Genomic DNA, 13,278 nt, shown 5'->3' on the forward strand with positions numbered 1-13,278 from the left:
GATAGCTGATCGGCGATCGGCAATACTTGACTTACCTATAAATGCCACACCCGGACTTAATCGATGATCGATAAGGAACTTCAATCACAATATATCACGGTTTCGTAGTCATGTAAATAACGTAAAAAGCTGTACATTTTATCGTAACATGGCCATGCTAATCGACATAGTGTGTAACTTGCCAACGGTGATTATCATCGTCGTAACAACAATTTAACCCCTTTACCATTGTTAATCGTGTACATGTAAGACTTAGTTAAGAGTAAGAAAACATATACGCCGATACACTATCTTATTTTTAGATCACAATAAAATAAGTGTATATCTATCTGTACGTGAGCTCGTGGTATAAATTACGGATGCAAATATTTTACATCGTATTACAATATACGATATTGACCAAAAGGTACAAGGTGAATTTCAGAGAGCCTGAAAAGCTCTATAGGTAAATCGATTGATGAATTAAATACACCGCGATACCGATACGCGATGAAAATGAGAATAAAAAACGTGCTTTTTGAAACTCGTCGCGGTTTAATGGAGTGAAAACGTAATGTTTGAAATTTTGATACATGCGATGTTTTCAATAAACCAGTAAATATATCGATGATGGGAGAAATTACCCGGCTTATTCGACGAGCTTTCAACAAATAAAAGAACCTGGCGCGTAAATATAAAGATACGTTGGTATATATACGATGGCTGAATGACATGTATAGGCTGTAAATTTTCCAGGCACTTTTACCCAGCGGGAAAAACTTCCATCAAGTTTTTTTTTTATTTTTATTTTTTTACTTTTTCAACCGAGTGAAAATTTTTCCAAAGTTACACCGTGTGAATTTTTTGTTGCACTCTTTATCCAAATAACCCTTCTGGCAATCTGTTCCTAATTTTTAAAAAATTTCTCGCTATAGAGTTTGCTGCGGTATGCCGGAGTACATTTTATGGTGTTTTTCCTTTCTTTCTTTCTTTTTTTTTTTTGGTATTGTGTGTTTTTTTCCGGCTTTAAACTAGTACTCCAGTTACTTATAATACTATTTTTTACCATCCATTTTCATGGTATTTTTTTTCTCTCTGAAGTTTTCCAAAAAAAATGATGAAAGTTTAATTATTTAGTGACGTTTTAAAGCGTCGAACATTTGAAAAATTATCTTACTTTTTGCGGTAAGCCGAAGTAATTGACGAAGATAAAAATTTTTCCTTTTATAACAAAGTTCACGGCTACCCCGAGTCTCGAATTACGATCACGTACCAGGGTCGATTTTTCGTTCCACAATTAAAAACGAATAGACAAGTTGAACGAGGATTATGTCGCCTTGTGTTGTCACACGACTTTTATCGAGTTTTTTTCCTCGAGTTAACGTCTTCGTAGGGGTTTTGAATTCTACCAGCAGCATTTATACAATCGACTTTTTCGCGATCAAAATTTCAAGTATGAGGTTTGAAGGAGGGTTTTTCGAAATTTCAAATTGGGAATTTTTTCAAATGGACAAGAGTTTGTTTTTTTTCTCTGGAAAATTTTGCTTTGATAATTTTGTTTTTTAAAAATAATTTTTGTAATAAAATTTTTTTCCATAGCTTAAAAATACGGAGTTTTTGGTGCCGGGAGAGAGGGGAGACTTGCTAGAGATCTGTTCCTTTCATTTTTTGAATTATGAAGTTATACATTTCATCCCTTCCCCCATCATTTCATTAGAATATAATTTCGACCTCAATCTGCTCCAATTCTATTTTTAAAAAAGGTGCAAAATAATAAATACGCCGGCCAATTGCTTCTGCTTTGAACAGAAAAAACCAGTGCCAAGCAAAAAAACACGCTCCAGCAGTCGCATACTCGTACGAAAGTACTTACCACATCCTTAGAAGGAGAAAAAAATTACAAGTATATGGTATCGTATTGTTTGAAAATCCACAACGCATCGAAACAATCCTATTAGGTGTTATTGTTTTACGAAGGTATTAAAGCCTAAGTTGGTATTAAGTTGGTATCCATTAAGTCTATTGTGAAAACATTTGCCCTCGATTTGGACTCGCAGAATTTCTAAAGTGACTGTGGCCTTTTTTTGTGCAGCTTAAACTTTTACCACGTCTTTTATAAACTTTCCGCTCGACGTATTGTAATTTCCTCGCTATATAGCTGAAAAGCTCTTCCTTTTTTCTACGTCATTATTTCATTAGAACGTCATAGCGGGAATAAATTCGTCACGTGACTATTTCCTGCGTTGCGTTTCTTCCAATTTCGATAGATATCTTTTGACGTAAATTCGAGAAACACCGAAGGGAGCGAAAGAGACTGCGTCGAGCTGTCACCGAACGACGTTTATATGTCAAAAAACAAATTAACAGGAAATGTAGACAAATTTAAGGATACTTTGCTACCTTCTGGTGCAAAAGTATAGTACGAGTACTGTAGAGTTTTTGTTGTGGTACAATAATACGGCGCGGGTGCGGCTGTAACTAATTTATACGTCTCTTTTGATCTGTGTGCTATATAATAAACGCTTTCTACGTACACACGCTATTTTTATGGTTATAATTCCGCTTTGATTTATCATCGTGTGTGGAGGAAATGACTGTGGAATTGGAATCGCGATTGAGATTAAATTGAATGTTTCGTGTAAAAGTGCATATGTACAAAGGGTGTGCTGAAAGTGCTCTAAGTTGACCTCGTCCTCGTATAAGCTCTCTGAACCTTTGAGCAACAAAACGATACGATTTATTGAAATTTTATGTTTTTTCTTCTGAATTTTTATGGAATCAGACGATCAAAGATTTGTTTTTGAGTGATTTTTTTTTCTCTAGAAAACCTCTTAATCACTCAGTTACCGAAACTATAATATGTACATTGTACGAGGTAAGTACTTGCAAACAGAAAATTAATGGCTTGACGAGGTTTAATACCTATTTTGCAAAATGGCCCACTTCATCAAAAGATCCCATCTCTAAAATTGAATATTTCGAAAAAGCATCAAAAGGTACATGTATGGAAATTTTTTCAAAATTTTAAATGATAGTTCCCACTTACTGCGCCATTTTGAAATTTAAACTTTCAATTTAAAAATTTAACTTTCAACTTTTGAAAATTTAAAAATACTTGAAAAGTTTAAAATGTAATGCCCTTTCGAACTGTGAAATCAGTTTCGATCAAAGTATCATAGCTTTGAAGGTATGCACTGCTGAAGTTGAGTACCTCGAGACAATGTGAAAATAATTGAAGCTCCCCCCACCCACCCCCTGAGGGGACTGGGACCGAACTGATTGCGAGTTTCTTACCTATTTGGTGGGTAGACATTGCAAAAAAAAATTTTAGCGACATCGAAGGACATGATTCAAAAACGTTGGTCGAATTGAGGTGGAATGATCCTTCACGACTGCCATATTGACAAGTTTTTCGTCTGTTTTAGAGGGGTGGGGGGTTGAGATTTTCAAGCACACTTTTCAATTTATCGGTCTGTTTCGAAATCGTGATTCATTTTGTATGAATTCATTTTAATGTTGAGCTTATGGCAGGATCAAAATTTCCTATCTAGGGGTGAAAAGTACTACTTTTCCAACCTCGCGAGAATCGCTCGGATGTAAAAATAAGTACTTTACACCCTCGTTCAGGAAAAATTACTTCACTAAACTCGGAGAAAAAGTGATTTTGAACTCGTGTGAGTTGTTCCCCTCACTTCGTTCGGGTCACAAACCTCACCCTCGTCCAAAATCACTTTTTCGGCCCTCGTTGTGTAATATACTATTTCAACTGTAGAGGTTATGCGTTCTGTAGAGTGATTTGAAATGGCTGAAGAAGATTATATTTTTGCTGGAAAATCCGGATCGGTTCGTAGATAGTTGTAATCGATTTCCCTGGTCGATTTTCGTATACATGAACCGATTTTTAAATTATTTTCTCTAGATTTACTGTGGAAAATTTTTGTCGTTTAAAAATTCGTCTAAAAATCGAAAAATAAGCTTTGATAGCTCAGGATATGAGGTGTGAGTGGCATTCTCTTTCCGTGAACCAAACAGATGACTCAGAGTTGATGTGTCTAATTTAAATATTTGATGACTTTTTATGATTTTGACGTCGCATTGAAAGTTTAAAATCCTGATAACTGCGCATTTACAAATGCATTTCAAATAAACAAGGTCATTTTAAGTGCTACTAGTACTTAAAAGAACTATAGGTACCATAAAAACCAGTATTTATTCGAATTCTTTTACTCGGAAGTTGTTAAGTTTTCGATAAGACTGAAAATTATGAATGTATTGAAGGATGCCGTGAAAATTGTGAATCAAATTCGTGGCAAAGAGAATATCTTTGGATACAAATCGACGACCGCGAATCAGTTCTATTTGGTGTATTGTTTCTTGGGAGAAATTTACTACAGCACTACCTTTCACTGGCACACCAAACTATTTTGGTTTTTGTGGCAAAGTCTTGGAGTTGTGACTGGTTTTGTTCAACCAGTATCTTATATACTCGCATTTAACGATGGTAACCGAGATGCAGCTACCTTCTTATACACAATATTCGTCACTATCGTAATCATCTTTGTCAGCATTCAAATACCATACACCACATTGATTCGCTGGCGCAATGATGTACTCGATGCGATCCAAACAGCGGATCTTATTATTGTGAAAAGGGAATATGATGACCATAAAACGGAAAACGAATTGAATTTGGGAAACTGGATCATGAACATTTTTCTATACAACTGTTTCACTCTTTCAATTTTTTGTTTTGTTTGTTATGCGAGTGTATTGCTTTTTTATGAAGATGACAAAGTTAAAGCCCCTACTTACTACATCATTCATCCGCCAAAAATCGAGCAATACGGATCGTTGCCATTTTTCCTGATTTTTAGCAGTGTAGTAGCGTTATCTGCATCTTCTTTATTCTTATGCGTTCCCATAATTTCATTCGTTTTTGCAATTTGTGGTATTGTATATCACAATGAAATACAAAAGATTATTAATGACCTAAATTTGGTGAGTTCAGATGACATTACAATTGAATCTCACCAAAGCATTCAGCCGAAATTCAAAAACGCTATTATCAAATGTGTCAAAGATTATCAACGCGCTACCAAGTAAGTTATGTACCTAACTACCTTCACTGTTCCATAGAATATTTAAAAAAATTTCAATTAATGAAAAATTCTTCACATTTTTAGAATGATTGAAGCTTTTCGGGGATTTTATGAAACATTAGCCGCTTTCATATTGCCACGTACACTTTGTACTGAGATCACTCATGCTTTTCTCTTTGTATCAGTGAGTGTACTTGCATAATACACATATGTATATATGTAATAACTAGATAGATATTAATTTACATTCCTTATGTACCTATGTATTCCTATTTGAAATTGTTGTTTAGCCCGATACCTTAAACACAGTGAGAGTAAGAGAACTATCCGTGTTTCTCGTCGCTATTCAATTGGTATTTATGTTATGTTGGATGGGAGAAATGCTTGATGACTCGGTAGGTACCTACTTACCTAATATTTATAAAAGTCTGAAAAAAGTCTATGGTACGATACAAAAAATAAGGATGTAACCTTACACACGACATTTAAGAAATGCATTTTCCAACAGGTAGAGGCGTTGAGTTTTGCTGTATATTCTACACCCTGGTACTCGTTCACATTGTTGCGTAAAGATGTTTACATACTCATGTGTCATACTCAAAGACCAATCACCGCAAGCGCCCTGGGAGCGTATCCTCTTTGTTTGGCAGCATTTTTACGTTTCATGAATATTGTACAATCGTCCGTCAATATTCTACGAACTGTTACTTCAAAATAAGATATAAAGTCATCATGGATTCAGTTCCTGTATAATAAGTGTCAGTGGCGTTGCTAGACAATCTGAACAGGTGTGCCAATTTTCAAAACTATGAAACTAAGTTGTAAAATTTCCACCCCCCCCCCCTCAATTCTCATTCTGACCCAACAATGTTTTAAAAATTAAAGTAAGAAAAAGGATGTTGATGCATCAAGAAATGAAATTGAAATTATATCCACCCAAGAATAATTTTTGGTTCGAAATAAAATATTTTTTGTGAAGGAATGTAGGTAACTTTATAAGTAGACTACATAATTAAAGGAACAAGAAAACAGAAGAAAACTACAATTTACAACTTCGAATTTGATTAGCCTAGATTAATTTGTAAAAGTACTTTTTTTGGCAAATGAACAGGTGTGCCCATGCACACTGGGCACACAGGTTAGCGACGCCAGTGAATTTCATCATGAAAACTTGGAAATGCGTTAAAACAAAATGGTCTAAAAGTTAAAACCCAAAGTGGTTGCACATTGATTGATGATAATTCATAACTTTTATCTGACAATAAGAACACTCTAGGAACACATCAATTTGTACATATTATGAATGGTCAAATGAGCACTTTCTAATTTAACATAGTCAAATAATCTTGATATTTTTTGAATCGTAGTTTCGAGTATCAGAAATTATGTAGTCAAATAATCTGGAAACCTATATTTTTAAATCATATTTTCGAGTTTCACAAATGAGTGATATGCAAAAGGAGCACCAGGATGCAAAATTATGCGTATATAGGTAAACATCATGTGAAGGGCGGTTTTCCAAAAAGCAATAAGTTTTTTTTTTTTTTTTCTGGTATTCTTCGCAGCCACTGCCAGCTAGGCGGCATCTATCTGCGTCTCTGACTGGTAACGGGGTTGACGTTGTGCTAGGGCTCACTCCCGATGGAGTGAGGCCCTAGTGATGAATGATTCTGGATCATCTATAGTTGGCGAACTGGCAAATCTGCTGGTTTATCAAAAATTATTATTTCGAGATAAATGACGTTTTTAGTGCCCATTCCAAGGCGTGTGATGCACTTGGAGCATGCCACCTATCCTGCATGTTGTATTGGACCTACCTCAACACGTATGTGTTGGTTCAGGGGGGTTGGTTTCGTGGTGTAACTCAATTTTGCAGCGCTTCTGCGGCAGAAAAAGTAAACTGACTTATCGCCTTTTCGAAAAACGATTTTTCATGTTTTCATTTATATGATAGAATCAGTGTTGCAAATCGATGTAAGTCAACTCTAATTCACAATACAAAAGTATATGACCAAAAAAATCGATCACAAAAAATTTATCTGTATTTTTAACAAAAATTAAGTATTATAATACTATCAATTGAAAAAAAATCTTACCACTACTTTGGCAATAAAATAACCAAAAAAATTTTTGATTGAAAAAACATTTTTTACCTCCATTTTGGCAATAAAATAAAAATTAAGCATTACAGTACTATCGTTTGAAAAAAAAAGATTCTTGATTAAAACAAAAAGTCTTACCACTATTTTGGCAACAAAATTTCAAAAAAAAAAATTTACTGACCTTCATTTCAGTGATAAAATTGACAAAAATTAAGTATTTATCTACAGCACTATCATTAAAAAAAAATTTATCTGTATTTTGGCAATACAGGGTGCTCAGAAATATCGAGCATCCCTAAAAAAGTTTTCTACCAAAATACTTTGGTTGGTCACAGTGAATGATAATAATGATAGCACATGATTGGTTGTTGGACAGGAGAGATAACATTCCACCAATCATATGCATCTACATATTTCACGTTGCCAACCTATATTTTTAATGAAAAACTTTCTTAGGGGTGCTCGATATTTCTGGGCACCCTGTAAAATAAAAACAAAAATTAAGTAGGTACATATTACAGTACTATCTATTAAAAAAACAATGTTCATAGCTCTACTTTGGCTATAAAAGTAACGAAAACGAAGTAATCACGACTTATTGCGTTTTGGAAAAACGATTGCAATCCGCAACTTACAGAAAAGCTGGATTGCACGTAAATAAATAGGTATTTTGGGTACGTTAGGCATTAAATAGGTGAGATACAACCTATAGAACACGATGGCGTGAAAAACTCATTTTTCAAGAAAATTGACTTATTACCTTTACATAATAAGTACATGCATATTTTATAAATACAAAATTTGTAAGAAAACTATTATAAAATTGATTACATGTTAAGCACTATCGACACTCTATAATGAGTATGTAAGTTATTTATTTGTTTGATCTGTTGTTAAAAGTATTCAACTGATGACTGCTGACACCCACATACGTATTATTCGATACTTTTACATTACTTCACGACTGTCACATTGGCAAGTCTATTGACAAGTTTTTTGCCTGTTTTAGAGGAGGTAGGAAGGGGTTGAGATTTTCAAGTGTACTTTTCAATTTATCAGGAAATTGTGATTCTTTTGTCATTTGTCAGAATTAATTTGAATGTAGACTGTAGAGCTTATGACAGGATCCAATTTTCAACTGCAGAAGTTATGCCTTCTGTAGATCAATTTGATAGCTGGAGCGGGACTTATTCTAAAAATGTTTTGCAGTTACTCCAAGTATTTACTTAGGTCTAAAAATTATTGTGCCCACACCCCCTCTCCACTCTAAAAATCATAATCTGCTCGATAGAAAATTGAAAATACATATTATGTCATTCTTTTGAAAAATCAAAGTACAAATACTTTGTATCGATTTTATTAAAAATCTGTTTTCTTCCCTCCTCCCCCCTCCAAACTCCGAACCAGTCTTCAAACAATTTTTTGTATACGTGGAGGTAACCTTTCATTTACCTGAAACGTGCCTATTCGAAAAAGAAACAAAAAAGGTTCATTTGCAAAAATAGCCCCACTTTAAAATTGAAGTTGTTGAAAAGCAATTTTACTACATTTTTGAAAAAAAAATCCTCCAGGCTCCAGTTCATCTAAATTTTTGAAAAATGAAATTTTGACTTCGAAGGCAAATTCATGAGTAAATTTTTGAGTGATACAAAAAATGTTACTTTGAGAAATTGTCCATTTTTGACGTTGAAGGGGCTATTTTGGGGTGGTAAATTGCACAAATTTGGAGGTGCCTTGAAATATTCATTTCTGGAAGTACATAAAACTTTTTGAGAATGCTACTTCATAAGTTTAAGCATGCGTAGTTGCGAAAATGAAAGTGAAGAAGTGAGAAATCTGGCTAAGAATTGATGATAGCGAACTTTAAACGTGGTTATTCACATTAATTATAACCATTTATTGTAAGTATGCAGACCAACTACCTAGTTATGTACATCTATACATATATTTTTTCATAGCTATGGCCCTTGAATATCGCGAAATATACCTACTTAATGCATACAAATTACAAATACTCGAATAGGTACCTATAATACGTATTAATACGAGTACTAACCGATATTTTTTGAACACGTAATCATCACCTACAAATTAATTACTCCTAAGAAATAATTCTCCCAACTTAAATATTTGATGACTTTTTATGATTTCGACGTCGCTCGCATTAAAAATTTAAAATCTTGAAAACTGCGCTTTAACATGCATTTCAAATAAACAAGGTCATTGGAAGTGTTGCTAGTACTTAAAAGATCCATTGTTACCTTACAATCCAGTATCTATTTAATTCGCATTCTCTTACTCTTAAGTTATTAATTTTTCGATAGGACTGAAAATTATGAACGTGTTGAAGGATATCGTGAAAATTGCGAATCAAATTCGTGGCAAAGAGAATATCTTCGGATACAGATCGACTATCGCGAATCAGTTCTACTTGGTGTATTGTTTCTTGGGAGAAATATACTTCTGCACTGCGTTTCACTGGCACACTAAACTGCTTTGGTTTTCGTGGCAAATGGCTGGACTTCTGACAAATTGTATTCAACCAGTATCATATATATTTTTCGGTGGTAACAAAGGTGCAACTGCCTTCATATACACGATATTTATAATTATTGCAATTATCTTTGTCTTCATTCAACTACCATACATTACATTGATTCGCTGGCGCAATGATGTACTCGATGTGATCCAAACAGCGGATCTTATTATTGTGAAAAGGGAACTGGATGACCATAAAGCGGAAAACGAATTTAATTTGGGAAAATGGATCAAGCACATTTCTCTATACAACTTCTTAACTCTTTCAATTTTTTTTTTTTGGTTGTTACGTGAGTGTATTGTTTTTTTATGAAGAGGAAAAAGTTAAAAACCTTACTTACTACATCATTCAGCCGCCAAAAATCGAGCAATACGGATCGTTGTCATTTTTCCTGATTTATAGCAGTGTAGTAAATTTCACTATTTCTCCTCTTCTCTTATGCGTTCCCATAATTTCACTAATTTTTGCATATTGCGGCATTGTATTTCACAATGAAATACAAAAAATTATCGCAGACCTAAATTTGCTTAGTTCAGATTCCATGACAATTGAATCTTATCAAAGTGTTCAACCAAAATTCAAAAACACTATCCACAAATGTGTGAAATATTACCAACGCGCTACCCAGTAAGTTATGTACCTCTGCCTACTACCTTCACTGTTCCATAGAATATTAGAAATAACCTCAATTAATGAAAAATCTTTCACGTTTTTAGAATGATTGATGGTTTCCGCGGATTTTATCAAACATTAGCAGCTTTTATATTGCCACGCACACTTTATACTGAGATCACTCATGCTTTTCTCTTTGTATCAGTGAGTGTACTTGTATAATATGTACTTAGCGTGTACATAGTGCTAGATAAATATTTATTTATATTCCATATGTATGTACCTATTCCTATTTAAAATGGTTTTTCAGCCCGATATCTCATTCATGGTGAGAGTAAGAGAACTATCCGTGTTTCTCGTCGCAATTCAATTGGTATTTATGTTGTGTTGGATGGGAGACATGCTTGATGACTCGGTAGGTACATACTTATACCTATTTGTATTTATAGAAGACTGAAAAAATGCTATGTCCAATACAAACAATAAGGATGTAACCTTACACACGACATTAAAGAAATGCATTTTCCAACAGGTAGAGGCGTTGAGTTTTGCTGTATATTCTACACCTTGGTATTGGTCCACATCACTTCGCAAAGATGTCTACATACTCCTGTGTCAAACTCAAAAATTAATCTCTTCTAGCGCGCTCGGGGCTTATCCTCTTTGCTTGGCAACGTTCTTACGTTTCATGAATACTGTACACTCGTCCGTCAATATTCTACGAACGATTACTTCAAAATAAAATGAACTGATGAAGTAATCGTGGATTTAGTAGCTTAAAAATTGTAATTACTTGCAAAATGCGAATTTCATCAGGAAAACTTGAAAGACTTCAAAACAAAAGAGTCTAAAACCTAAAGTGAATGCACAATTGCACATTGATTAATGATAATAAATTAATAATTGGTAACTTGTTTCTACAATACTTAAGAACACTCTAAGGAACGCATTAATTTATATGTATTATGAATGGTCAAATGAGCACTTTCTAATTTAACATAGTCAAATAATCTTGATATTTTTTCTATCATATTTTCGAGTGTCACCAATGCTAGTGTAAGGTTAGGTAGCAGGATGCAAAATTATGCGTAGGTATAGGTGAACATTATGTGTTGCAGCAATATTAGGTACGAGAATAATAATAATACATATTTTATAAAGACAAAATTTGTATCAAAACTATCATTTAAAATAATTGTGTTAAGCACTATCGACAATTCAATGAGTAAGTGAGTTATTTATTTGTTTGATCTGTCGTGAAAAATATTCAACTGATGAAGAATTCATCATGTTTTCAAGGTGAAGAAAAGTTGAACAATACCTATTTTTCGAACTCTTGAAAAAAAAATACAATTTTCAACCCGTCGATTCTGGTACAATTCCCCAAATCCATTATCCCGACCGGACATTTACTCGAATACACTCATTTCCCTGAATCCCATTCTCTCGAAACCCATTTCCCCAATCCCACTTCCCTGAGTACGATGCCCCGAATCCCATTTACTCGAATCCGATCCCCCGAATTAAAATTACCCGAACGCCTCGTCTCCCGAATGATTTTTTTTTTCAATTCGTATAAATATTGACAAGCACTTCGTATTTTACTTATGTAGTCATAGCTTTTCCCTTCAAAATAAGTTCTTAAAAACTCCGGGTGCTTGATCCAAAAACTTGGACATTTTTCAAAAGTATGAGTGGGTTAAGAACCTATGCTATACTTTTTAGGTGAACGCATACAAATTGTTTCCATTGTTTTTTGATGTGTTTTTAGTACCTAGTTTTCCAGGTGTTGAGAATATCAAAAATTTTTCAAAAAAGGGCGTGAAGCCATGGCTTAATTTTTCCCTCATAATTTTTTTGGACCTTTTAAAATGAGCCTGTGTGGTTTTGTTTTTATCCTTTTTTTCAGAGTTATGGGAGAAAAATTTTGATCTGACAAGGGAACCTCTTGAGGTGTCACACTCCGATTTGAACGGGACCGCGATTTTTGGAAAGAGCATAGTCCAAAACCCCCAAAACCAAATTTTCAGCTGCCTAAGTTCATTTTTCAATTTTTGGCGAATTTTTGAAAATTCAAAATTGACTGTTTTTGGCGATTTATGCTTTTTAAAAAAAAATACGTACTTGATCAGTAAAAATGGTCAAAATAAGTCCCAAAACTAATATTAATTACCCAAATACAAATTTTACCATTTCCAACCATTCTGGTGCCTCCAGCGCGATTTTTCAATTTCTCCAGAATTTTGAATATGCTCCAGAAGGCGTGAATATGAAGTTGGACAGCTAAAAATCGAGTTGTAGGTATATTACACTCGACCTGTTTAACGAGTTTATCCACATTTGAGCCAATTTTGGAACTGACACCTCAAGAGTGGTTTTTTGACCAGCTTTTTTCAAAATTTAAAAATCAAAAAAATCAAAATATAACCGTTTGTGAGGAAGTTCTTGAAATTTTTGCGAATCGCTGTATTTATTGTTCAAGAACTAACCCCCCCCCCCCGGAGCGCAAATTTTACCATTTCCAGCCGTTTTGGAGCGAGAGTGACACCTCAAAAAGTACTCTTGAGGTGTCACTCTCAAAATCGGCTCAAATGTGGATAAACTCGTTAAACAGGTCGAGTGTAATATACAACTCGATTTTTTCTGATTTGGAGGGTGATTCACTGGTGAATTAGATGCGTTATTCACATTTATTCACCACGTACATAGCGAGGAAAAATAGCAATATTAAAAATTGTGTGCCTTATGCGGTTGGACGCAAATTTTGTGGAGGAGATATTTTAAAACTCACATAAAGATGTGACAAAATGTGTTAATCGCTTGAGTAAGTAATTATGTCAAAAAATAGCTGAAAGAATGCAGTTTCTGAAAATATATTAGTTTTTCACTTTATCTGATTTCTTCATTGAGAAAAAAAAGGGATCTTTACTTTTCTATGTACCAACCT

At 34.1% G+C, this 13,278-nt stretch overlaps 1 protein-coding gene and 1 long non-coding RNA gene across 4 annotated transcripts in view; both read left to right on the forward strand.

Moving 5' to 3' along the window:
• The window catches only part of LOC135833255 (leucine-rich repeat neuronal protein 1-like), a 579,754-nt gene that overhangs the window by 233,909 nt on the left and 332,567 nt on the right, over positions 1-13,278 (forward strand). The gene's annotated exons all lie outside the window — the stretch shown is intronic.
• LOC135833243 (uncharacterized) lies at positions 9,429-11,498 on the forward strand. The gene is made up of 4 exons (XR_010556427.1): positions 9,429-10,346; positions 10,436-10,535; positions 10,642-10,746; positions 10,864-11,498. It is a non-coding gene; the product is annotated as an uncharacterized LOC135833243 (long non-coding RNA).

The sequence above is a fragment of the Planococcus citri genome, chromosome 1 (genome assembly GCF_950023065.1).
Source record: "Planococcus citri chromosome 1, ihPlaCitr1.1, whole genome shotgun sequence".
NCBI lineage: Eukaryota > Metazoa > Arthropoda > Insecta > Hemiptera > Pseudococcidae > Planococcus > Planococcus citri.